General features: G+C 46.3%; 2 long non-coding RNA genes across 2 annotated transcripts in view; both read left to right on the top strand.

Moving 5' to 3' along the window:
* The first annotated feature begins 4,756 nt into the window (after positions 1-4,756).
* LOC140103761 (uncharacterized) lies at positions 4,757-7,386 on the top strand. The gene is made up of 3 exons (XR_011850169.1): positions 4,757-5,183; positions 5,322-5,436; positions 6,812-7,386. It is a non-coding gene; the product is annotated as an uncharacterized lncRNA (long non-coding RNA).
* A 4,701-nt stretch (positions 7,387-12,087) lies between these two features.
* Positions 12,088-24,291, top strand: part of LOC140104781 (uncharacterized) — a 70,328-nt gene continuing 58,124 nt past the window's right edge. Inside the window, exons 1-2 of the long non-coding RNA XR_011850409.1 lie at positions 12,088-12,303; positions 14,074-14,308. This is a non-coding gene — a long non-coding RNA (uncharacterized lncRNA). The remainder of the gene's footprint in view (positions 12,304-14,073; positions 14,309-24,291) is intronic.

The raw sequence follows: 24,291 nt of genomic DNA on the forward strand, positions 1-24,291 counted from the left end.
GGCAGTATTATAGTAGTTATATTCTTGTACATAGAGGGCAGTATTATAGTAGTTATATCCCTGTACATAGGGGGCAGTATTATAGTAGTTTTAGTCTTGTACATAGGGGGCAGTATTATAGTAGTTATAGTCTTGTATATAGGGGGCAGTATTATAGTAGTTATATTCCTGTACATAAGGGGCAGTATTATAGTAGTTATATTCTTGTACATAGGGGGCAGTATTATAGTAGTATATTCTTGTACATAGGGGGCAGTATTATAGTAGTTATATTCCTGTACATAGGGAGCAGTATTATAGTAGTTATATTCCTGTACATAGGGGGCAGTATTATAGTAGTTATATTCTTGTACATAGGGGGCAGTATTATAGTAGGTATATTCTTGTACATAGGGGGCAGTATTATAGTAGTTATATTCTTGTACATAGAGGGCAGTATTATAGTAGTTATATTCTTGTACATAGGGGGCAGTATTATAGTAGTTATATTCTTGTACATAGAGGGCAGTATTATAGTAGTTATATTCTTGTACATAGGAGGCAGTATTATAGTAGTTATATTCTTGTACATAGGGGGCAGTATTATAGTAGTTATATTCCTGTACATAGGGGGCAGTATTATAGTAGTTATATTCTTGTACATAGGGGGCAGTATTATAGTAGGTATATTCTTGTACATAGGGGGCAGTATTATAGTAGTTATATTCTTGTACATAGAGGGCAGTATTATAGTAGTTATATTCTTGTACATAGGAGGCAGTATTATAGTACTATTCATATAGAAGCAGCACTCAGTTCTCTGTTATATCATATTGTATCATACAGTATATAGACTTTTCCTATTGCTCTTATGCATTATGCGTTGTATCTGGACACTCCCCTCTGAATCCATGCAGTGTTATGTGCTGTGTACATTGCCCCCTCCAGGAGTGTGTGTACCCCCTGATTTTGCTCCCCTTTGGATAATTACAGAAGCTATTAAGCCCGGGCGTCACTCTGCGCCTCTGCCAGTTACCGGGATGCTGCTTGGTTAATTTAAGCAAGTCAAGTCTGATGAAGTAATTTTGCCGGCCCGGGGGATGTGACAGCTTATGGCGAGTCGTGCGATTTCTCATGAAATTGAGTTAATTTTCACTGAAATTGCTTCTTAACAGACAAACACGTTCCCTTCGTGCCTTTGCTGCGCTATTATTTTTTGATTTAAGCACAAGATAAACAGCAGAAAAATCCACGGACTGTGACCCGGGCTGACACGAGGGGCGAGACATCCAGGAGTGAGAGACGCTACAATCTCCCAGTGAACGAGCTGTAATCTCAGATACATGAGATACAGAAATCATCAATAAGATCCAGAAAACTGAGTCTATCACAAGATCCTGAGACGCCAAATCACTCCCTTTACTGATATATCTGCACACAACTCCCCCTATACTGATATATATCTGCACACAACTCCCCCTATACTGATATATATCTGCACACACCTCCCCCTATACAGATATATATCTGCACACAACTCCCCCTATACTGATATATATCTGCACACACCTCCCCCTATACGGATATATATCTGCACACACCTCCCCCTATACTGATATATATCTGCACACAACTCCCCCTATACTGATATATATCTGCACACAACTTCCCCTATACGGATATATATCTGCACACACACACCCTATACTGCTATATATATGCACACACTGCACCTTCCCCTATACTGATATATCTGCACGCACTGCACCTCCCCCTATACTGATATATATCTGCACACACCTCCCCCTATACTGATATATATCTGCACACAACTCCCCCTATACTGATATATATCTGCACACAACTTCCCCTATACGGATATATATCTGCACACACACACCCTATACTGCTATATATATGCACACACTGCACCTTCCCCTATACTGATATATCTGCACGCACTGCACCTCCCCCTATACTGATATATATCTGCACACACCTCCCCCTATACTGATATATATCTGCACACACCTCCCCCTATACTGATATATCTGCACGCAATGCACCTCCCCCTATACTGATATATATCTGCACGTACTGCACCTTCCCATATACTGATATATATCTGCACACACTGCACCTCCCCCTATACTGATTTATATCTGCACACACCTCCCCCTATACTGATATATATCTGCACACACTGCACCTCCCCCTATACTGATTTATATTTGCACACACCTCCCCCTATACTGGTATATATCTGCACACACGTCCCCCTATACTGATATGTATCGGCACACACCTCCCCCTATACTGATATATATCTGCACACACTTCCCCCTATACTGATATATATCTTCACACACCTGCCCCTATACTGATATATATCTGCACACACCTCCCCCTATACTGATATATATCTTCACACACTACACCTCCCCCTATACCGATATATATCTGCACACACTGCACCTCCCCCTATACTGATATATATCTGCACACACCTCCCCCTATACTGACATATATCTGCACACACTGCACCTCCCCCTATACTGATTTATATTTGCACACACCTCCCCCTATACTGATATATATCTGCACACACCTCCCCCTATACTGATATATATCTGCACACACCTCCCCCTATACTGATATATATCTGCACACACCTCCCCCTATACTGATATATATCTGCACACACCTCCCCCTATACTGATATATATCTTCACACACTACACCTCCCCCTATACCGATATATATCTGCACACACTGCACCTCCCCCTATACTGATATATATCTGCACACACCTCCCCCTATACCGATATATATCTGCACACACCTGCCCCTATACTGATATATATCTGCACACACTGCACCTCCCCCTATACTGATTTATATTTGCACACACCTCCCCCTATACTGATATATATCTGCACACACCTCCCCCTATACTGATATATATCTGCACACACCTCCCCCTATACTGATATATATCTGCACACACCTCCCCCTATACTGATATATATTTGCACACACCTGCCCCTATACTGATATATATCTGCACACACCTCCCCCTATACTGATATATATCTTCACACACTACACCTCCCCCTATACCGATATATATCTGCACACACTGCACCTCCCCCTATACTGATATATATCTGCACACACCTCCCCCTATACCGATATATATCTGCACACACCTGCCCCTATACTGATATATATCTGCACACACCTCCCCCTATACTGATATATATCTTCACACACTACACCTCCCCCTATACCGATATATATCTGCACACACTGCACCTCCCCCTATACTGATATTTATCTGCACACACCTCCCCCTATACTGATATTTATCTGTACACACCTCCCCCTATACTGATATATATCTGCACACACCTCCCCCTATACTGATATATATCTGCACACACCTCCCCCTATACTGATATATATATCTGCAGACATTGCACCTCCCCCTATACGGATATATATCTGCATGCACCTCCCCCTATACGAATATATATCTGCAAGCGCCACACCTTCCCCAATACTAATATATATATCTGCATGCACCGCACCTTCCCCTATACCCATATATATCTACAGTCCACAAGGCTCCCTTGTCTGAATACACAAGCTTGCAATGGAGGAGGTGAGGGGGGCACAACTGGAGGCACTGTTGTGACCATTTGTTACTGTGACTGTTGGCTACAGTGGGGCACAGTGACTATTGGCTACAGAGGGGCACTGTGACTATTGGCTACAGAGGGGCACTGTGACTATTGGCTACAGAGGGGCTCTGTGACTATTGGCTACAGTGGGGCACTGTGACTATTGGCTACAGTGGGGCACTGTGACTATTGGCTACAGAGGGGCACTGTGACTATTGGCTACAGAGGGGCACTGTGACTATTTGCTACAGAGGGGCACAGTGACTATTGGCTACAGAGGGGCACTGTGACTATTGGCTACAGAGGGGCACTGTGACTATTGGCTACAGAGAGGCACTGTGACTATTGGCTACAGAGAGGCACTTTGACTATTGGCTACAGAGGGGCACTGTGACTATTGGCTACAGTGGGGCATTGTGACTATTGGCTACAGTGGGGCACTGTGACTATTGGCTACAGAGGGGCACTGTGACTATTGGCTACAGAGGGGCACTGTGACTATTGGCTACAGAGAGGCACTGTGACTATTGGCTACAGAGAGGCACTTTGACTATTGGCTACAGAGGGGCACTGTGACTATTGGCTACAGTGGGGCATTGTGACTATTGGCTACAGTGGGGCACTGTGACTATTGGCTACAGAGGGGCACTGTGACTATTGGCTACAGAGGGGCACTTTGACTATTGGCTACAGAGAGGCACTGTGACTATTGGCTACAGAGAGGCACTGTGACTGGAAGAACTGGAGATGGGGCATAGTGACCATTATAATTGATATATAGATATACATATATGAATTTGATCTCCTCGGCCACAGTTTTTGCCCGGGTGGCGGTACAGTTCTATGTATCTTTCCCCTAATAGTTCTCCTCTTGGATGGTGATGTGTGGTATAGAGGGGTTTTTGCTATCTTTCTACAGGGCACAGACATCTTCTGCTGTTCTCCTGCTCTGCCATCCTCACCCCCACCTCATGTACCCACCACCTGGCATGACGGAGCCGCTGCTGCCGTTCTGGGCCCATTTAATTACCTGCAGTATAAAATATCAGTAATAATAAGACGCCAGTTTCTAAGAGTTTTCCGGAGCACAGCAGCGATCGGCTGATATTCCCCTCCACGCTAGGCCGGGCAGGAGATACCAGCAGCCGCTTTTAAAGGTGTAATCTCTCTAAAAACACATTGGAGGGGGGAGGGGGATGCAGCGTTCATGTTACCAGGGATGTTTATTCTTCAAGTTGGCAAATTAGAAGGAAACAAACAACAAGTGTAAACACAAAAATACTGCGAAACTAACTGGAGCGGAGACAACCGTGCGCCAAGGAGTGAGGGGAGGAGAGGCTTCTACGTACGGTCCAGTGATAGATAGGAGACACATAGATGGTAGACAGGAGAAATCACCCAATATTGACCGGCCTGGTGCAGGACACATGGCCGACACATTCCTCTGCCCTCATGGATCCAGGGAGTGGTAATGGAGTCTGAGGAGGGCAATCTGGGCTAATGCCCGGGGTCCATGGCTCGGTAAGGACCCAAATGCCCCACATACAATCCTGGGGCATCACTATGGCATAAAATCCAAGGCATAATCCTGAATCTTTAGCCTAGTGTTCTGATTGTCCCCCTGCCTCATAATCAATTCTTCTTTCATCTGCATGAAAGGCGTGGAGTCTAGGGGCCTCATACAGACCACTTAACCTATGAAAAATCAGTGGTGCAGACTACGCGATGATGCCATAGTTCCCACCTGAGCTGGGCCGTGACACCAAACCTGCAGGTGACTATAGGTGGCGCTATAACTATTGTGGAAGCAAAGTAGGTATAAAAGATGGAGAGCTGCCTTAGCCCCCACCCCTTACTCCACCCCATACAGTTTAATTTCCCCTTTCTCCCACAGCTTCCCATTGTGGCCTCCTCATATTCTAGCTCTCCACCTCATCATATCACTGTGGCCCCTCATATGGTGCCCCTCATCTTCTCCTACTATTTTGGCCCCCTCATCTCTCCCTATAATTGTGACCCCCATCATATTCCCTCCTCATCTTCCCTCCTCATCTTCCCCTACCATTGTGGCCCCTTCATCTCCCCCTATAATTGTGACCCAATCATATTCCCTCCTCTTCTCCCCCTAATATTGTGACCTCCTAATCTCCCCCTCAGATTGTGGCCCCTCATCTCCTCCTAATATCTTGGCCCCTCTCACCCCCCCCCTCATATTGTGGCCCCTCTCTACCCCCTCCACTCTGATCTCCCCCTGATATTGTGTCCCTTCATCTCCCTTTACCATTGTTCCCCATCATCTTCCTTTCCATTTTGGCTCATTGGGGCAGATTTACTTACCCGGTCCATTCGCGATCCAGCGTTCTCTGCACTTGATTCGGGTCCGGCCGGGATTTATTAAGGCAGTTCCTCCACCGTCCACCAGGTGGCGCTGCTGCCCTGAAAAGCATCGGAACGCGCTGGAGTTCACCGGGCGGGGCTGAGTGAAGGTAAGCGCAAGCTCCGCGACACATTTTTTTTTAAAATGCGGCGGTTGTTCCGAATCCGTCAGGTTTTCGTTTGGCCACACCCCCGATTTCCGTCGCGTGCATGCCAGCGCCGATGTGCCACAATCCGATCGCGTGCGCCAAAATCCCGGGGCAATTCAGGGGAAATCGGCGCAAATCGGAAATATTCGGGTAACACGTCGGGAAAAGCGAATCGGGCCCTTAGTAAATGACCCCCACTGTATATTGTTCCCTCCCTGCTCTCTCTTGTTGCTGCTAAATAGAAGAACATATTAAAGCCGCTCTATGTCTTGGCAGTCGGCTCAGTAGAGTCCATAGAAATACATTGGGATGTGTAATAACCACTGACACGTCCCCACATCATGTCTGTGCATGAGCCCTCAGATCACATAGGATTGGCCCCAGTGGTGGTGGTCCACCCAGCGACTCATCATAGGACTAACCTCAATCCTGGTGAAATAATCCCCCAAAACTAAACCCCACAATTACAAGAAAAATCTGTGAGGCCGTCACTTATAAATATGTATATATTTCACTACAGTACAAGAGACAATTAAATTCCCCCTCTAGTCAGACATAAAAGGGTTAATTCTTCAGAATTCTGGGTCATAGATGCTCTGATGTCATAATTCCCACTTCTGACAGATAGACACTGAAACTGACCAATCAGAAGCAAGATCATATCGCCACACCCACCTGAACTGGCCAATCAGGAGCCACATCATGCTGCCACGCCCACCTGCCTCAAGTATAAATAACTGTGCCGGTCAATAGGGGCAGACACTGGGTGGGGAGACGGCGAGGCGTGAAGAACCGTGGATTTATGTACCCCTGGACGTGTGGACCCCTGGACGTGTGGACCCCTGGACGTGTGGACCCCTGGACGTGTGGAGCCTGGACCCCTGGACGTGTGGACCCCTGGACGTGTGGACCCCTGGACGTGTGGACCCCTGGACGTGTGGAGCCTGGACCCCTGGACGTGTGGACCCCTGGACGTGTGGACCCCTAGATCGCGGACACCTGGATACCTGGGTGACAGATATATTTGGCAGTGACCCTTTAAGCCCAGAGGAAGGGCGATCCTTCAGCCATGGCTTCCCTAGAGGTTTCCTCCACAGGGGGTTTTTCCTCTCCTGAGCGCTGAGGGGTGACTCTCCGTGAGTCCGGGGTCTGCCATGGGATGGGATTATAAATAAATATTTGGTTATTTAGCTCCCAATTATTTGTCTCTTGTCTATTTATTGGATCTTCTTTGGTTTAATTCCTTTTTCTTGGGGGTTTCTTGGGCCGGTGAATACAAGGTCTGTGCACATCACATCTCACAGGGAGGGCACATAGTCCAGTAACTGCCCCTGTGGATGCATCTACCCCAGTGGTTGCCCCTTACATACTGCACAGGTATCACGTGTACACACATCCCTGAAGGAACGAGGCCTAACATAGGCCATAGCTGTGCTGTTACACATAGCAACCAATCACAGCACAGCTTTCATTCCTAAAAGTTCTCTCTTAAAATGAAAGCTGCTCTGTGATTGGTTGGCATATGATATACAGTAAAAGTCCCTCTAACTCTTTAGGTAATAGTTTTAGTAGTGATTATTGGCAGGATATTATAACTAGTGTCCTCTGGGCGATGGGGTAACGTCTATAATAGGGGCTCCGCCATTTGAAATAGACTTGATGAAGGTTACACCTCGGCATGCTTCCCACCCTAGGGTGCTGTCCCAACCACCATTACCTACCTACCTGTACAGACCAAAAACAGCCTCTATAACACCTCATAAATACAAACATTATGTATCGCCCGCTGCTTTAAGAGAACTAGGCAGCATCTAATGGACTATAAGTTCCCTGCTCTGCCATATACCATCAGCACAGTGACGTCACACACCGCCAATGCCAATATGCTGACCCCGCCGTGGAAGAGGAGGAGGTCAGCGCACATCCGGGGAATGGGGCAAGGTGAGTACAACTTTATTAATTTACCAAGGGCTGTATATAGTTATTGTTAGGGGTTGGATATAGTTCTGTGCCCATATATACAGGATAGGAGTAGTAGTACTGTGCTATGCCCATGTATACAGGATAGGAGTAGTACTACTGTGCTGTGCCCATATATACAGGATTGGAGTAGAAGTACTGTGCTGTGCCCATATATGCAGGATAGGAGTAGTAGTACTGTGCTGTGTCCATATATACAGGATAGGAGTAGTAGTACTGTGCTGTATCCATATGTGCAGGATAGGAGTAGTAGTACTGTGCTGTGTCCATATATACAGGATAGGAGTAGTAGTACTGTGCTATGCCCATGTATACAGGATAGGAGTAGTACTACTGTGCTGTGCCCATATATACAGGATTGGAGTAGAAGTACTGTGCTGTGCCCATATATGCAGGATAGGAGTAGTAGTACTGTGCTGTGTCCATATATACAGGATAGGAGTAGTAGTACTGTGCTGTGCCCATATATACAGGACAGGGGTAGTAGTGCTGTGCTGTGCCCATATATACAGGATAGGAGTAGTAGTGCTGTGCTGTGCCCATATATACAGGATAGGAGTAGTAGTACTGTGCTGTGCCATATATACAGGATAGGAGTAGTAGTACTGTGCTGTGCTCATGTATACAGGATAGGAATAGTAGTGCTGTGCTGTGTCCATATATACAGGATAGGAGCAGTAGTACTGTGCTGTGCCTATAAATACAGGATAGGAGTAGTAGTACTGTGCTGTGCCCATATATACAGGATAGGAGTAGTAGTACTGTGCTGTGCCCATATATACAGGGTAGGAGTAGTAGTAGTGTGCCCATATATACTGGATAGGAGTAGTAGTACCGTGCTGCATATATACAGGATAGGAGTAGTAGTACTGTGCTGTGCCCATATATACAGGACAGGAGTAGTAGTGCTGTGCTGTGCCCATATATACAGGATAGGAGTAGTAGTACTGTACTGTGCCCATATATACAGGACAGGAGTAGTAGTACTGCGCTGTGCCGATATATACAGGATAGGAGTAGTAGTACTGTGCTGTGTCCATATATACAGGATAGGAATAGTTGTACTGTGCTGTCCCAAAATATACAAGATAGGAGTAGTAGTACTGTGCTGTGCCCATATATACAGGATAGGAGTAGTAGTACTGTGCTGTGTCCATATATACAGGATAGGAGTAGTAGTACTGTGCTGTGCCCACATATACAGGATAGGAGTAGTAGTACTGTGCTGTGCCCATGTATACAGAATAGGAGGAGTAGTACTGTGCCCATATATACAGGATAGGAGTAGTAGTAGTACTGTGCTGTGCCCATATATACAGGATAGGAGTAGTAGTACTGTGCTGTGCCCATATATACAGGATAGGAGTAGTAGTACGGTGCCCACATATACAGGATAGGAGTAGTAGTACTGTGCTGTGTCCATATATACAGGATAGAAGTAGTAGTACTGTGTCCATATATACAGGATAGGAGTAGTAGTACTGTGCCCATATATACAGGATAGGAGAAGTAGTACTGTGCTGTGCCCATATATACAGGATAGGAGTAGTAGTACTGTGCCCATATATACAGGATAGGAGAAGTAGTACTCCAATAATATCTAGTAGTCGGTATTCAGATTTCCCAGTAAAGTCCGATGATGGGGACAAGGCACTAGAGCTGCTCGGACTCCCAGATATGATAAAGGGAGAATTTGTGACTTTAAAAGCTGGACTTTGCTTCTGTGTACAGCGCTGCAGAACATGTTGGAGTTATATGAGTAAATGAATTCATTTTATTTATCCCTGTTTCCTTCTATATGTTTCTGGCCATAAGGGTCTCAGTGTAAGAGCAGTATAGTGTTACTATGGGGTAATATATATGGCTCCATTACCAATGGGGGGCAGACTGTGGTATCATACATCTATAAAGACAATTGACAGAGATAGCAGCTCCACGAGATCCAATATGGCCGACAAGTGTCCGAGAGTAACTTGTGACCCTAAAAATGATCCAAAAAGTTCTAGAAACACAGACAGTGACCGTAGAGTAGTCAGCGGCAGGGGTGCACTTCAGTGTATAATGCACAGGTTATTATCTACACTTTCTGCTTCTCCGCCATATGTGGCTGGACATGAATGAGATTAGCATAGCTAATTACTAATAACTGTAATGATAATGATGAGTCCATTATAAGCGAGGAAGCGGCCGGGCGAGAAATCAGTCATCACGGGATTCACTCAGTGTGAATATCCCAGACGGAAAATCGCTGTAAGCTCCAGGAACCTGGAAATATTAAAGTCATACGGCTATAGGGGAGCAGGGGTTAGGCAAAAACATCTAAGAAAGACATCCCCTGCTCCTTCCCCCCTCTCAGAGCAATCAGTCTCAGAAATATGCTTAAAGGGAACCTGTCACCAGCTCTTACCCCATTAAGAGAATTTTCTCTTTCATGTTAAATTTCACCCGTCTACCTAAAAATATTCTTCTCCAAAGTCATGTGAAAGTTGGGATGAGTGAAGTTTAGAGGCTTTCGTTCTATAGCACCTAGAAATAGATAGGAACCTGAAGCTTTATGCGCAATTCACATTTCCAACTATGGGGGTCATTTACTAAGGGTTTTTGCGACGAGTTAACTGAATATTTACGTTTTGCGGTGATTTTCCCTGTATTGCCCCGGGATTTCGCCGCACGCGATCGTCTTGTGGCGCATCGGCACCGGCATGCACGCGACGGAAATCGGGGGGCATGACCGTATGAAAACCTGACAGATTCGGAAAAACCGCCGCATTTAAAAAAAAAAAAAAAAGTGTCGCTGGACTCGCACTTACCTGCACCCAGCCTAGCTTGGTGAAGATCAGTGCATTCCAGGGGAACTGCAGCGCAGCAGCGACACCTGGTGGGCGTCGGAGGAACTACCTTAGTGAATCGCCAGAAGACCTGAATCCTCCGCAGAGAACGCGCCGCTGGATCACGAATGGACCGGGTAAGTAAATCTGCCCCAATGTGTTTAACTTCCTGAATCTCTCATTCTGTAGATCACAAAACCACAAGCCCCTCTGAAAGATAAAATTCTTATCTTTAATATGACACCAGTCGCATGTTTATAGGTGCTATAGAACAGAAGCATCTAAACTTGACTCATCTCAGGGAAAAATTGCATTTCTCCGCTTATTTTCATATGACTTGGGAGGAGATTTTTATAGGTAAACGGAGATTTCACATAAAAGAGGGAATTGTAAGGACATTTCATCCCCTACTTGAGTGGGGTTGGTAGTTTAATGTGTTAAAATATGGTGGCGTTGTCCCTTTAAAAACTAATGCTGCACCCACATCTCCCTCCTCTCCCGCCTCCCTCTTACTTTATTACTTTGTTGCAACCAAGTACCCCAAAGGTAATAGGGTTCACATGATCCCCCCCATGTGGGGCTACAAAATGATCTGATAAGACCTGAGGACTAGATAAAGGGCGAATCAATTTGTTGTTACTTTCTATCTCTCTCCAGTGACAATCCTATATAACAACCAATATGGCTGTCACTCAGCTTTGCCAGGTTCCTGAAAAAAAACTTAATCTTACATTTTTATTCAGGGCTGGGGAGGGGGGGCAATCCTCCCGTTTAGGGTCACCATTGTCTATGAAGATCTGTTATGGGAGCCCCTCACCCCACGCCGCCAGGGCCGCCATCAGGGGGGGTTTAGGAGAAGGGGCCCCCGGGTAACAGAAAACCCTCCTCCCTTCCCAGGTGCATGGAACTCACTGTGTAGACAGGGTCAGATTATCATACTCTGGGTGGTGGGGGACCCACAAAATGTGGCAGTCAGGGGCCCCAAACTTCCTAGTGGTGGCCCTGCACGCCGCCCTCCACAGGCCTCAAATCGGCACAACCAGCTCCTTGTTTGCTTGACTTGCGACGCTTTACTTAGACTTTCCAGGTTCCTGCAATCCCCAGAACAATTTTAATAATACAGATTAAAGAACGGCACACAAAGGCACCCCATTTCTCTCCCGGCGGGGGGCTTAATCTTCCCCGCTGATAAACAAGCTTCCTTAAAGAAGAAGAGGCAATGACAGCGCGAAAGCGTAGAGTCGCAGGCGCCTGAAAAACACGTGAAATGAAGCCATTTGGGTGTTAATTGCTTTCCGTTTTCTAAAGGTTTGTGCAGTTTTTGTAGTTTTTCTTGTTTTTTTTACGGTTATCATTATTTTTTTTCTCGATTTGAAATCAATGACAGGCCAATGCGAGCGGGGGGCGCCGAACAAGAGGCTTTGATTAGGCAGTTTTGGTGATAAAAAGATATTGAACAGGAGGAGGGGGGGGGGGAGTAGTCAATGACAGACTGAGCGCTATAGTAATGGGGAGAGCAGGTTTTTTTTCCGTTCTAAATAGACGGCCCCCCGATTCTTTGTTCGCGGCGGAGTGTTTGAGAGCTGCTTTCTATTTTCGCTTTAGACTCGCCGATTTAGCTTGATCATGTACATTATTCCGGAATCCTGCAGTGGATACCTATTGTGCACGGAATATTAATATAAAAGTTTTTTCTTCAGCGCCATTAAATATGGCCGCCACGCGCCTTTTTGATATTGCGGATTTGTTCATCAAAATTTTTACTGAGAAAGTATGTTTTTGGAGTGTGACATATTGCCAGGTTCTTATGTGAAATACTGTGGGGTGTCTGGTTCTGGGGGACTATAAATCCCAGCATGGCAGTTCTGGACTTGGGCCCACCAGATAAAATTATTCTAGGGGCACACCATTCTTCAACCTCTACGAGATAGATCCTTGTAGATTAATTGGGTTGTTTACTACTTGATCTCCAGGGAGCTGTAGTGGACCCACCGGAGGATCCTCTGAGTCTCTGATGGGCCAGTCCGACACTGCAGCACGCACATCTATTGATTTAGAGTAAGATTAATATATATCCCTGTATTGGAGTGTGTAAGCATGGGAGGGGTCTGCAGAATTGTTCTATATCTTATGTGGGTGGGATCATCAGGACTCCGCTGTCAATCATCCAGTGTGGGTGGAGTCAGCAAGACTCTTATTCTCTCTTCTAGGTTTTTATTCAGGATCCCTTTGATCTCACATATCACAGACCTCTCCCTCCACCATATACTACTTTTAGCTAATAACATGACAATTTAACTTTAAAGGAAATCTACCACCATGATGAAGGATCGTAAACCCAGCACACTGACATACTGGTGTGCGCCCCCACTGCCAGGCTCTTATTTTAGCTTCTTATGCCCTGGTTTATTACAAATTATGCAAATGAGCAATAGGTGTTAATAGAGCCTGGAGCCCCTCAGGCTCATTTGCATACTCTAAAGCCAAGGGCATAAGAAGCTTAAAGAAGAGTGGATCCTGCCAGCGGGGGCGCACACAAGTATGTCAGTGTGCTGGGTTTACAGTCCTTCATCCTGATGGAATATGTCCTTTAAGTCCAATGACTTTGAAGACCACTGGCCTAAAAGACACTTGTAAGAGGGGAATCCCTGCTGGTGTTGGTGATGTCACTGCAAATTTATAAACTGTAATCTGATTTGTTGGTTGATTTAACTATAAACTCATTGGTCAATACATGTATGTCAACTTTAATCTGATTGGTTGATACGTGATACACATTAATAAACTGTAATCCGGTTTGTTGGTTCACACTTGTAAACTGTTACCTGATTGGTTGATTCATTGATTGATACACATGTATGAACTGTCATCTCATTGATCCATGCACATATGTAAGCATTAATCTGATTGGTTGATACTCATTCATAGACTGCTGATGGATCTGTGTAACCAGTTTTATAAACTGCAATCTGATTGGATGGTAACGTTCTAGAAGGTGCGATGTGGTACATTTATAATCTGTATTCTGATTGGTCAGATTGTTATGCTGGTTTTATCACACGTTTCTTACATTTGCAGCTTTTGTGACTGAATTATATGAAAAAACAGATTCACAGATAAGGTCACAGCAACCTGAGAGGTCGGGGCGACCGAAAGCAGCGGAGCCCACGCCGCCGGCAGCAGAGATGTTCCTGGACAGAGAATCGATGCTACAAAGTTTCTGTTTGAAGATCTTCATCTGGAATAATGAATCTGAAGAAGTCGCTTTACCTCAAGTGTCTGAGTGACCCCGGAGAGGCTGGTACACAGGAAGGTGCGAAATGTGATGTTATGTGTGAGGCCGAGCACCATCCCATAATGGGGAGGGGATCATAGGGAGGGGGAACACAGAGGACATGGAACATCCCATAATAGGGAGGGGGGGCGCGGAGGGCATGGAAACATCCCATAATGGGGACGGGGTCATAGGGAGGGGAGCGGGGAGGACATGGAACATCCCATAATAGGGAGGGGGGGCGCGGAGGGCATGGAAACATCCCATAATGGGGACGGGGTCATAGGGAGGGGCAGCGGGAGGACATGGAACATCCCATAATGGGGAGGGGGTCATAGGGAGGGTAGCAGGGGGGACAGGGAAACATCCCATAATGGGGGTCATAGGGAGCAGAGGGGTATTTGTGGTAAGAGTGGAGAAGAGGGGTATTTGGGGTAAAAGTGGGGCAGAGCAGTATTTGAGGTCACAGTGGAGCAGAGGGGTATTTTGGGTTAGAGTGGAGCAGAGGGGTATTTGGAGTAATAGTGGAGCAGAGGGGTATTTGGAGTAAGAGTGGAGCAGAGGGGTATTTGGAGGTCACAGTGGAGCAGAGGGGTATTTGGGGGTCACAGTGGAGCAGAGGGGTATTTGGGGGTCACAGTGGAGCAGAGGGGTATTTGGGGTCACAGTGGAGCAGAGGGGTATTTGGAGTAAGAGTGGAGCAGAGGGGTATTTGGAGTAATAGTGGAGCAGAGGGGTATTTGGGGGTCACAGTGGAGCAGAGGGGTATTTGGGGTAAGAGTGGAGCAGAGGGGTATTTGGAGTAGCAGTGGAGAAGAGAGGTATTTGGGGTCACAGTGGAGCAGAGGGGTATTTTGGGTTAGAGTGGAGCAGAGGGGTATTTGGGGTCACAATGGAGCAGAGGGGTATTTGGGGTTAGAGTGGAGCAGAGGGGTATTTGGGGTCACAGTGGAGCAGAGGGGTATTTGGTGTCACAGTGGAGCAGAGGGGTATTTGGTATCACAGTGGAGCAAAAGGGTATTTGGGGTAAGAGTGGAGCAGAGGGGTATTTGGAGTAAGAGTGGAGCAGAGGGGTATTTGGGGGTCACAGTGGAGCAGAGGGGTATTTGGGGTTAGAGTGGAGCAGAGGGGTATTTGGGGTCACAGTGGAGCAGAGGGGTATTTGGTATCACAGTGGAGCAGAGGGGTATTTGTGGTCACAGTGGAGCAGATGGGTATTTGGTATCACAGTGGAGCAGAGGGGTTTTTGGGGTAAGAGTGGAGCAGAGGGGTATTTGGGGTAAGAGTGGAGCAGAGGGGTATTTGGGGTAAGAGTGGAGCAGAGGGGTATTTGGGGTAAGAGTGGAGCAGAGGGGTATTTGGGGTAAGAGTGGAGCAGAGGGGTATTTGGGGTAAGAGTGGAGCAGAGGGGTATTTGGGGTCACAGTGGAGCAGAGGGGTATTTGGGGTCACAGTGGAGCAGAGGGGTATTTGGGGTCACAATGGAGCAGAGGGGTATTTGGGGTAAGAGTGGAGCAGAGGGGTATTTGGGGTCACAGTGGAGCAGAGGGGTATTTGGGGTCACAGTGGAGCAGAGGGGTATTTGGTATCACAGTGGAGCAGAGGGGTATTTGTGGTCACAGTGGAGCAGATGGGTATTTGGTATCACAGTGGAGCAGAGGGGTTTTTGGGGTAAGAGTGGAGCAGAGGGGTATTTGGGGTCACAGTGGAGCAGAGGGGTATTTGGGGTCACAGTGGAGCAGAGGGGTATTTGGGGTCACAATGGAGCAGAGGGGTATTTGGGGTAAGAGTGGAGCAGAGGGGTATTTGGGGTCACAGTGGAGCAGAGGGGTATTTGGGGTCACAGTGGAGCAGAGGGGTATTTGGTATCACAGTGGAGCAGAGTGGTATTTGGGGGTCACAGTGGAGCAGAGGGGTATTTGTGGTCACAGTGGAGCAGAGGGGTTTTTGGGGTAAGAGTGGAGCAGAGGGGTATTTGGGGTAAGAGTGGAGCAGAGGGGTATTTGGTATCACAGTGGAGCATAGGGGTATTTGGTATCACAGTGGAGCATAGGGGTATTTGGAGTAAGAATTGGGCAGAGGGGTATTTGGGGTAAGAGTGGAACAGAGGGGTATTTGGGATCACAGTGGAGCAGAGGGGTATTTGGGATCACAGTGAAGCAGAGGGGTATTTGGGGTCACAGTGGAGCAGAGTGGTATTTGGGGTAAGTGCAGAGTGATGTGTAAGTAGGACACAGGCTGATGGCGGCCTCACATTACGCCCGGGCTGCAGTAATGGGGCGGCTCAGTTACATGGCGCAGTGCAAGCTCAGCAGCAGCAGCCGCCCTGGCACACACAATTGCATTTAATGGATTGTGATGATTTTTGCAGCTTTAGAAGTTATCTGACACGGAGACGAGATTAAGTGAATTAACGGGCGGCAGATTCCAGTAATTAAACCTTAAAAAACACATTACTTCCTTCATCACACAGCAAACTGCAGGCAGCGAGGTGACAGATCTGTACCAGCACCAACGCCAATGTACAATAATGACCCCACATGTGTCACACACACCCGACCCAGCTCTGCCAGGATTACATCCGAAATGATCAAGTCATTAAATATTCTACACATTCAGATGAGGATTGATATCAGTCATATTCTGCACAAGGAGAACAGTGAGTGCAGCTCTGGAGTATAATACAGGATGTAACTCAGGATCAGTACAGGATAAGTAATGTCATGTATGTACACAGTGACTGCACCAGCAGCAGAATAGTGAGTGCAGCTCTGGAGTATAATACAGGATGTAACTCAGGATCAGTACAGGATAAGTAATGTCATGTATGTACACAGTGACTGCACCAGCAGCAGAATAGTGAGTGCAGCTCTGGGGTATAATACAGGATGTAACTCAGGATCAGTACAGGATAAGTAATGTCATGTATGTACACAGTGACTGCACCAGCAGAATAGTGAGTGCAGCTCTGGGGTATAATACAGGATGTAACTCAGGATCAGTACAGGATAAGTAATGTCATGTATGTACACAGTGACTGCACCAGCAGCAGAATAGTGAGTGCAGCTCTGGAGTATAATACAGGAGGTAACTCAGGATCAGTACAGGATAAGTAATGTCATGTATGTACACAGTGACTGCACCAGCAGCAGAATAGTGAGTGCAGCTCTGGAGTATAATACAGGATGTAACTCGGGATCAGTACAGGATAAGTAATGTCATGTATGTACACAGTGACTGCACCAGCAGCAGAATAGTGAGTGCAGCTCTGGAGTATAATGTAGGATGTAACTCAGGATCAGTACAGGATAAGTAATGTCATGTATGTACACAGTGACTGCACCAGCAGCAGAATAGTGAGTGCAGCTCTGGGTTATAATACAGGATGTAACTCAGGATCAGTACAGGATAAGTAATGTCATGTATGCACACAGTGACTGCACCAGCAGCAGAATAGTGAGTGCAGCTCTGGAGTATAATGTAGGATGTAACTCAGGATCAGTACAGGATAAGTAATGTCATGTATGTACACAGTGACTGCACCAGCAGCAGAATAGTGAGTGCAGCTCTGGAGTATAATACAGGATGTAACTCGGGATCAGTACAGGATAAGTAATGTCATGTATGTACACAGTGACTGCACCAGCAGCAGAATAGTGAGTGCAGCTCTGGAGTATAATACAGGATGTAACTCAGGATCAGTACAGGATAAGTAATGTCATGTATGTACACAGTGACTGCACCAGCAGCAGAATAGTGAGTGCAGCTCTGGAGTATAATGTAGGATGTAACTCAGGATCAGTACAGGATAAGTAATGTCATGTATGTACACAGTGACTGCACCAGCAGCAGAATAGTGAGTGCAGCTCTGGGTTATAATACAGGATGTAACTCAGGATCAGTACAGGATAAGTAATGTCATGTATGCACACAGTGACTGCACCAGCAGCAGAATAGTGAGTGCAGCTCTGGAGTATAATACAGGATGTAACTCAGGATCAGTACAGGATAAGTAATGTCATGTATGTACACAGTGACTGCACCAGCAGCAGAATAGTGAGTGCAGCTCTAGAGATGAATACATATTCAGTACATGGATGAAGCCCCTCACCTCCATCTGTGTGTGACTATACGTTAGGTACATGGTGCCCACGCTGCACTTACCCGTCATTCTGTCTGGGGGACAATGGACGGGCAGACAACGGAGCGCAGGGAGCTGAAATACCATTCTAATGAGCAGTGATGATAATTACAGGGTTGAGTCCCTTTTAAGGCTAAAGTGTACAATGAGGGTTTTTTTTCCTCAAATCTTTTGATATTACATGAATGCAAATCAGCCGCTCAATAAGAAAAATTGACATTTGGAAATATCATAAATGCAAATTAGAAGCCGAGAGTGAATATTAGGTGGAAGCTTCGGAAATATACGAGACTCCGGATACAATATATTATAGAAATTTTATGCATTTTCATGCAAAATACTTAAGAAAACAATAAATTAAGAACAACGGAAATGAAATCAATTCTCAGATGAAACAAGTTCATTTTGTGGCCATTCCATTAAATTCTACATGAGCCGAGAAAATGAGACGTCACATGGTATTTAGAGACTGTTGTATGTTTCCTATGTTCTACAACAGTCTCTTTGTGGAAGGGATCGATAAAGGTGTTCAGTCTGCTCCTCCTGGTTCATGAAGAGAATGTCAGAGCTGCAGTGAAGACTGACACTCACATAGGGAGAGCAGTAGTATAGAGCCAATGGTAGATGGTATATATCAGTGATGGCTAACCTATGGCACTGGTGCCAGAGGCGGCACTCAGAGCCCTTTCTGTGGGCACTCAGGCCATCACCAGAGAGGACTCCAGGTATCTCCCTGCAGTCCCAGACAGCCCAGGACTTGCTGTGCAGAGGTATTTTAAAGTGACAGCTGTACCTGGGACTATTTTCTGCTTTATTGGTGTCCTCAGAGTGCTGGTATCAATAAAAACTGTGACAGGGAAGGGAGTATAAATCACAAATTAAATTTCTGTGTTGGCACTTTGCGATAAATAAGCGGGTCATTGTTGTAGTTTGGGCACTCGGTCTCCAAAAGGTTTGCCATCACTGGTATATATTAAGTCTGAGATAGTGCTCATAGTTGATGATACCAGGGAACAATAGCACCACCTTAGTCCTGTACCCTGGCGCTGCGCTGGCACGTCCCCCATTTTCCCTATGACGGATGAGGATCCCGCCGCTCAGTCTGTGTACATTCAGCGGGACGCTAAATCAACGGCACAAATATGCAAACAAAAGATATCAATTCATTTGTAATATGCAAATGACGCTAACATATGCATAAGAGGCTCGTAAAATAATAAATATCCTCTGTAATTACTGGGGTTGTCAGCGCCGTGAACAATTACGCTACAATGTGTCAAAATAATCTGCCATAAGTGTAAGCGCTTTGTATCCATCCGTTATACCGGGCGCCGCCGCGTGAGGACCTAAAGGGGTCAACGCCATGAAATATAATCCCGTTACTTAATATCTCTCCCCTTAAGTCATTGACCCGGAGGCTCGGCTCTCATTATGGCCGATCTTCTCTTTCCATACAATTAATGGATATAGTCGCTTCCATATTTTTTTCCCGCCGCTGACATTTATTTGCCTTTGCCGGGATATTTTCTCGATGATACATGTTGTCTGCGAGCGTCTTATGAGCTCCTCTGTACATAATTAAAAAAATGAAATCGTTTCTGAAAAAAATAAAAATAAAAAATTCATCAAGGGTCACATTGACAGTATTAAAGGGGAACTCTGGAACTTATGTAAGACTCCACAATATATCTACCTCTCCTACAGTGACTGTTCTATTGCTCCAGTCACATCCAAAGTTTACGATTCTCTGCCACTTTGCAACTTTGCATTATGGGTACGCTGTATTATTGGGGTTCTGCTACCATTTGTCCCCTTTGAGATTGCTACGTGTGGAGAGAATGGGGCTCATTTACTAAGGGTCCATGGACAGCGATTCCGTTGGGTTTTCCTGAATATTTCCGTTTTGTGCCGGATTGCCTCAGGTTTTTGCCGCCCGCGATCGGATTGTGGCTTGCACGTGGTCGTCGGACAACCCAACAGATTCGGAAAAAACGCTGAATTTAAAAAACGAAATGTGACGCAAGATCACGCACTCACATGCACCGGGAAGAAGAAGGTGAACTCCGGCTGACCTCGGCGCAGAAGCAACACCTGCAGGAACTCGGACGCACGATCTTAGTGAAATGCGCCGGACCCGAATCCTTTTCGGACAACGCACCGCGGGATCGCGACAGGACCAGGTAAGTAAATGTGCCCCAATGTGTCTCCTTCCCCTTCTCGCAGCGGCTGAGTAGGGACTCTAACCAGAATCACTCTCCTTACACCTATTGGATCTACTTGGGCTTAACTCTTGCTAGAATCGGTCTGCCTCCCTCTCTGCTAGATGCCAGGAGTTTACCCTGGGCAGAATAAGTATTTAGCCCCTTTGGGGATAGTTCTGGACAAAATCACCCTCCTTACTCCTCTGGCAGCTTTTAAGTGTAAAATCTGAACGGAATTATTCTACTTTGTCCTCTGGAAGCTGATGAGGGTTGACTATTTTCATCCTCATCCCAGAACGAGTCTCTACTACATTTTTTAGCTGCTGTGTGGGACCGGGACACAATCATTTCCCCCTTTGACAGCTCCTGGGAGTGTAGCGGAATAAGTCTTCTTCCCCATCTGGCAGCTGCTTTTGTGGGTTTTGGTAAATCAGCCTTTCCTTGTGTGGCAGATCACATTACAACTCGCCATCCTGCCCCTCCAGAAGGGATCTCCTCAGCAATACCACTAGATACTCCAGATTATCTGTTCCTCTCCTGGCAAAAATGGCAAAGAGACATTCCCATTGGCTCCACTAGGCAGAGACCGAATCCCATGGGTGGAGGTCTTTCCATTGTAATACCGCAGTTCACCAGTGGCGGCGTTGCATCATTCCTGTTGGTTTACAGATGATCGCCGGTGATCTAATACGTTGTGTGATTTTCATAGTATTTTTTGACTGTTTGGTGTATGATGCAGCAGAGATGTATTTATGACTGGCGTTATTCCCACCCGACACATAAACACTAATTTACGAGCCGTGTTCTTTGCCCCGCATCCTCGGTGGGGGGCCCCATCACCAGTCAAATGGATTCAGAAAAAAGGCACCAATTAAAATATAATATGCAAGGTGTCCCGTCACAGGCATCAGACACGGGGGGGAATAACGGAGGGATGACTCCGAAATTAAAGGTTTGTCACACACTTAAGACAATTATGTGCTCACATCTCGCTCCTTCATAATTGTACGTGTTGTGTGCCGCATGTCATATTTGGGAATAATTATAGGGTGCGCGTCGAGCCGTTACAATGTTATTAGGGACGCGCATCACATGGGATTGAGCAATTTTATCCTGCCACCTGCTATCTCCCGCTCCTCTGTCTTCTGCCTGTTTACTGAAGGTATAAAGACTGTGGAACAACAGGAGCACCTACAGGGGTGGTACAAATAGCGCTGCCCCTCTGACCCACAGTGATGGCTGAATTGGTGAATTGGGTTTGTCCTAGCCAGCACCACAACTACAGAGGGTGAAGACACTGTAATCACACCCAGGCCATAGAGGCTTATGGGCCCCAAGGTGAAACTTCTTGCCCCCTGGGAGATGCTTACTGTGTGTTAGAATTTGTCTCCAGATTCCTCTGGCAGCTAGTGAGATAGGTGCTAAACAGAATTGGTCTCCTTTTCCCTCTGGCAGCTAGTGGGGTGGGCTTTAGACAGAACCAGTCTTCTACATCCTCTGGTAGCTGTCGTGGGTAGGCTCTAGGCAGAATGGGTCTCTTCCCCCTCTGGCAGCTGCTGTTGGTGGGCTCTGGATAGAATCGGCTTTCCTTCCCCTCTGAAAGCTGCTAGGGGATCCCATCACAGATTCAATGTACAGTACATGCTGTAATGATGGACCTAGGATCCATGTGATCAGTGGGGGCACTCAGGACTCAGACGCTTATCACTTCTACTTACCAACGCTCTAGTGGGAGATACTTATGTACTGGATAATGGGTTATCAGGGTTCCCTGTGACTTAAAGGGAACCTGTCAGCACATTTTTCACAAACACAGCTAGTGGCAGGTTCCCATAGAGCCCCAGTAACTAACTGACCTTCTTCTTTTTGCTAAAAATTGCTTCCCTCAGATTCCCATAAATTAAACTAATTTATATAGATATAATTTTACCAAGGATGTCTATAGCGAGTAAAAGTGGGCGTGGCCTCCCCAGGCTGAATCCAAGAGTCTCCTCCCTAATGCTTTCTCTGCATGCAGCAGTAATGTCATGTGACCAGGGTGACATCAGCGCAGGTCCTTTAGCCTCCTAACAATAGCAAACTGTACACCAAGCACATATCACATGAAATCACAGCAGCAGCAGCATGGAGAGGAGCAGAAGTCCATTCAGGCTGCTGTGATTTTTAGTGTGGTCAGATATGTGCATGGGGTAGAGTTAAGAGGGTCAAGCCTGTGATGATGTCACCCTGGTCACATGACATTGGGCCACAGCCCCGACTCTAAAGATCCCTAGATACCAGGCAAATTTATAACTCAGATTTAATGGGGGGAGTAACAATTTTTAGCTAATAAGATAGTAATAGAGCTCTATAAGGACCTGCCACTTCCTGTATTTGTGAAAAATGTGGTGACAGGTTCCCTTTAAAGGGGCCTCCTTTTGTCTGATCAAAGGGTCACTGGGGGGGGGGGATAAAACATGTTCTGCTATGTCCTTTAAAAAATAATGTAACTTTTTATGAGTTGTATTTTTTTACTTTTTTGATACATTGGGCAACATTTAGTAATGTGTTTGCACTGAAAAGGAACGGCTTGTACCTGTATTTATAAAATGTCTGCGCCAGTTTTGCTGTCACTGCTTGGTGGGAGTGTTCTCCACTTTTATTAGTGACGTGCGCCACTTTTAATACTGACGTGCGCCACTTTTATTACTGACGTGCGCCACTTTTATTACTTATGTGTGCCAAAATTTTGCAGCATGAACAAAAATATGGTGCCACTTCCCTAGCAGTGCAGGTGGGGGGGGGGGCTAGAATAATGGAGACCCGGCACCATAATTCCTGAATCTGGTGCCCCCTGCACACTCCACAGGACACTGCACATAGTACACAGGACACTGCGCATAGTACACAGGGCACTGCACATAGTACACAGGACCCTGCGTATAGTACACAGGACACTGCACATAGTACACAGGACACTGCACATAGTACACAGGACACTGCGCATAGTACACAGGACACTGCACATAGTACACAGGACACTGCGCATAGTACACAGGACCCTGCACATAGTACACAGGACCCTGCACATAGTACACAGGACATTGCACATAGTACACAGGACACTGCACATAGTACACAGGACACTGCACATAGTACAGAGGACACTGCACATAGTACAGAGGACCCTGCACATAGTACACAGGACACTGCACATAGTACACAGGACCCTGCACATAGTACACAGGACACTGCGCATAGTACACAGGACACTGCGCATAGTACACAGGACACTGTGCATAGTACACAGGACCCTGTGCATAGTACACAGGACACTGCACATAGTACACAGGACACTGCACATAGTACACAGGACACTGCACATACAGTAGTACACACTACACATAGTACACCCTGCACATAGTACACCCTGCACATAGTACACACCCTCCACATAGTACACACTGCACATAGTACACCCCCTCCACATAGTACACACCCTGCACATAGTACACCCCCTCCACATAGTACACACCCTGCACATAGTACACCCTGCACATAGTACACAGGACACTGCACATAGTACACACTGCACATAGTACACAGGACCCTGCATATAGTACACAGGACAATGCGCATAGTACACAGGACCCTGCGCATAGTACACAAGACACTGCACATAGTACACAGGACACTGCGCA

The sequence above is a fragment of the Engystomops pustulosus genome, chromosome 10 (genome assembly GCF_040894005.1).
Source record: "Engystomops pustulosus chromosome 10, aEngPut4.maternal, whole genome shotgun sequence".
Lineage (NCBI taxonomy): Eukaryota > Metazoa > Chordata > Amphibia > Anura > Leptodactylidae > Engystomops > Engystomops pustulosus.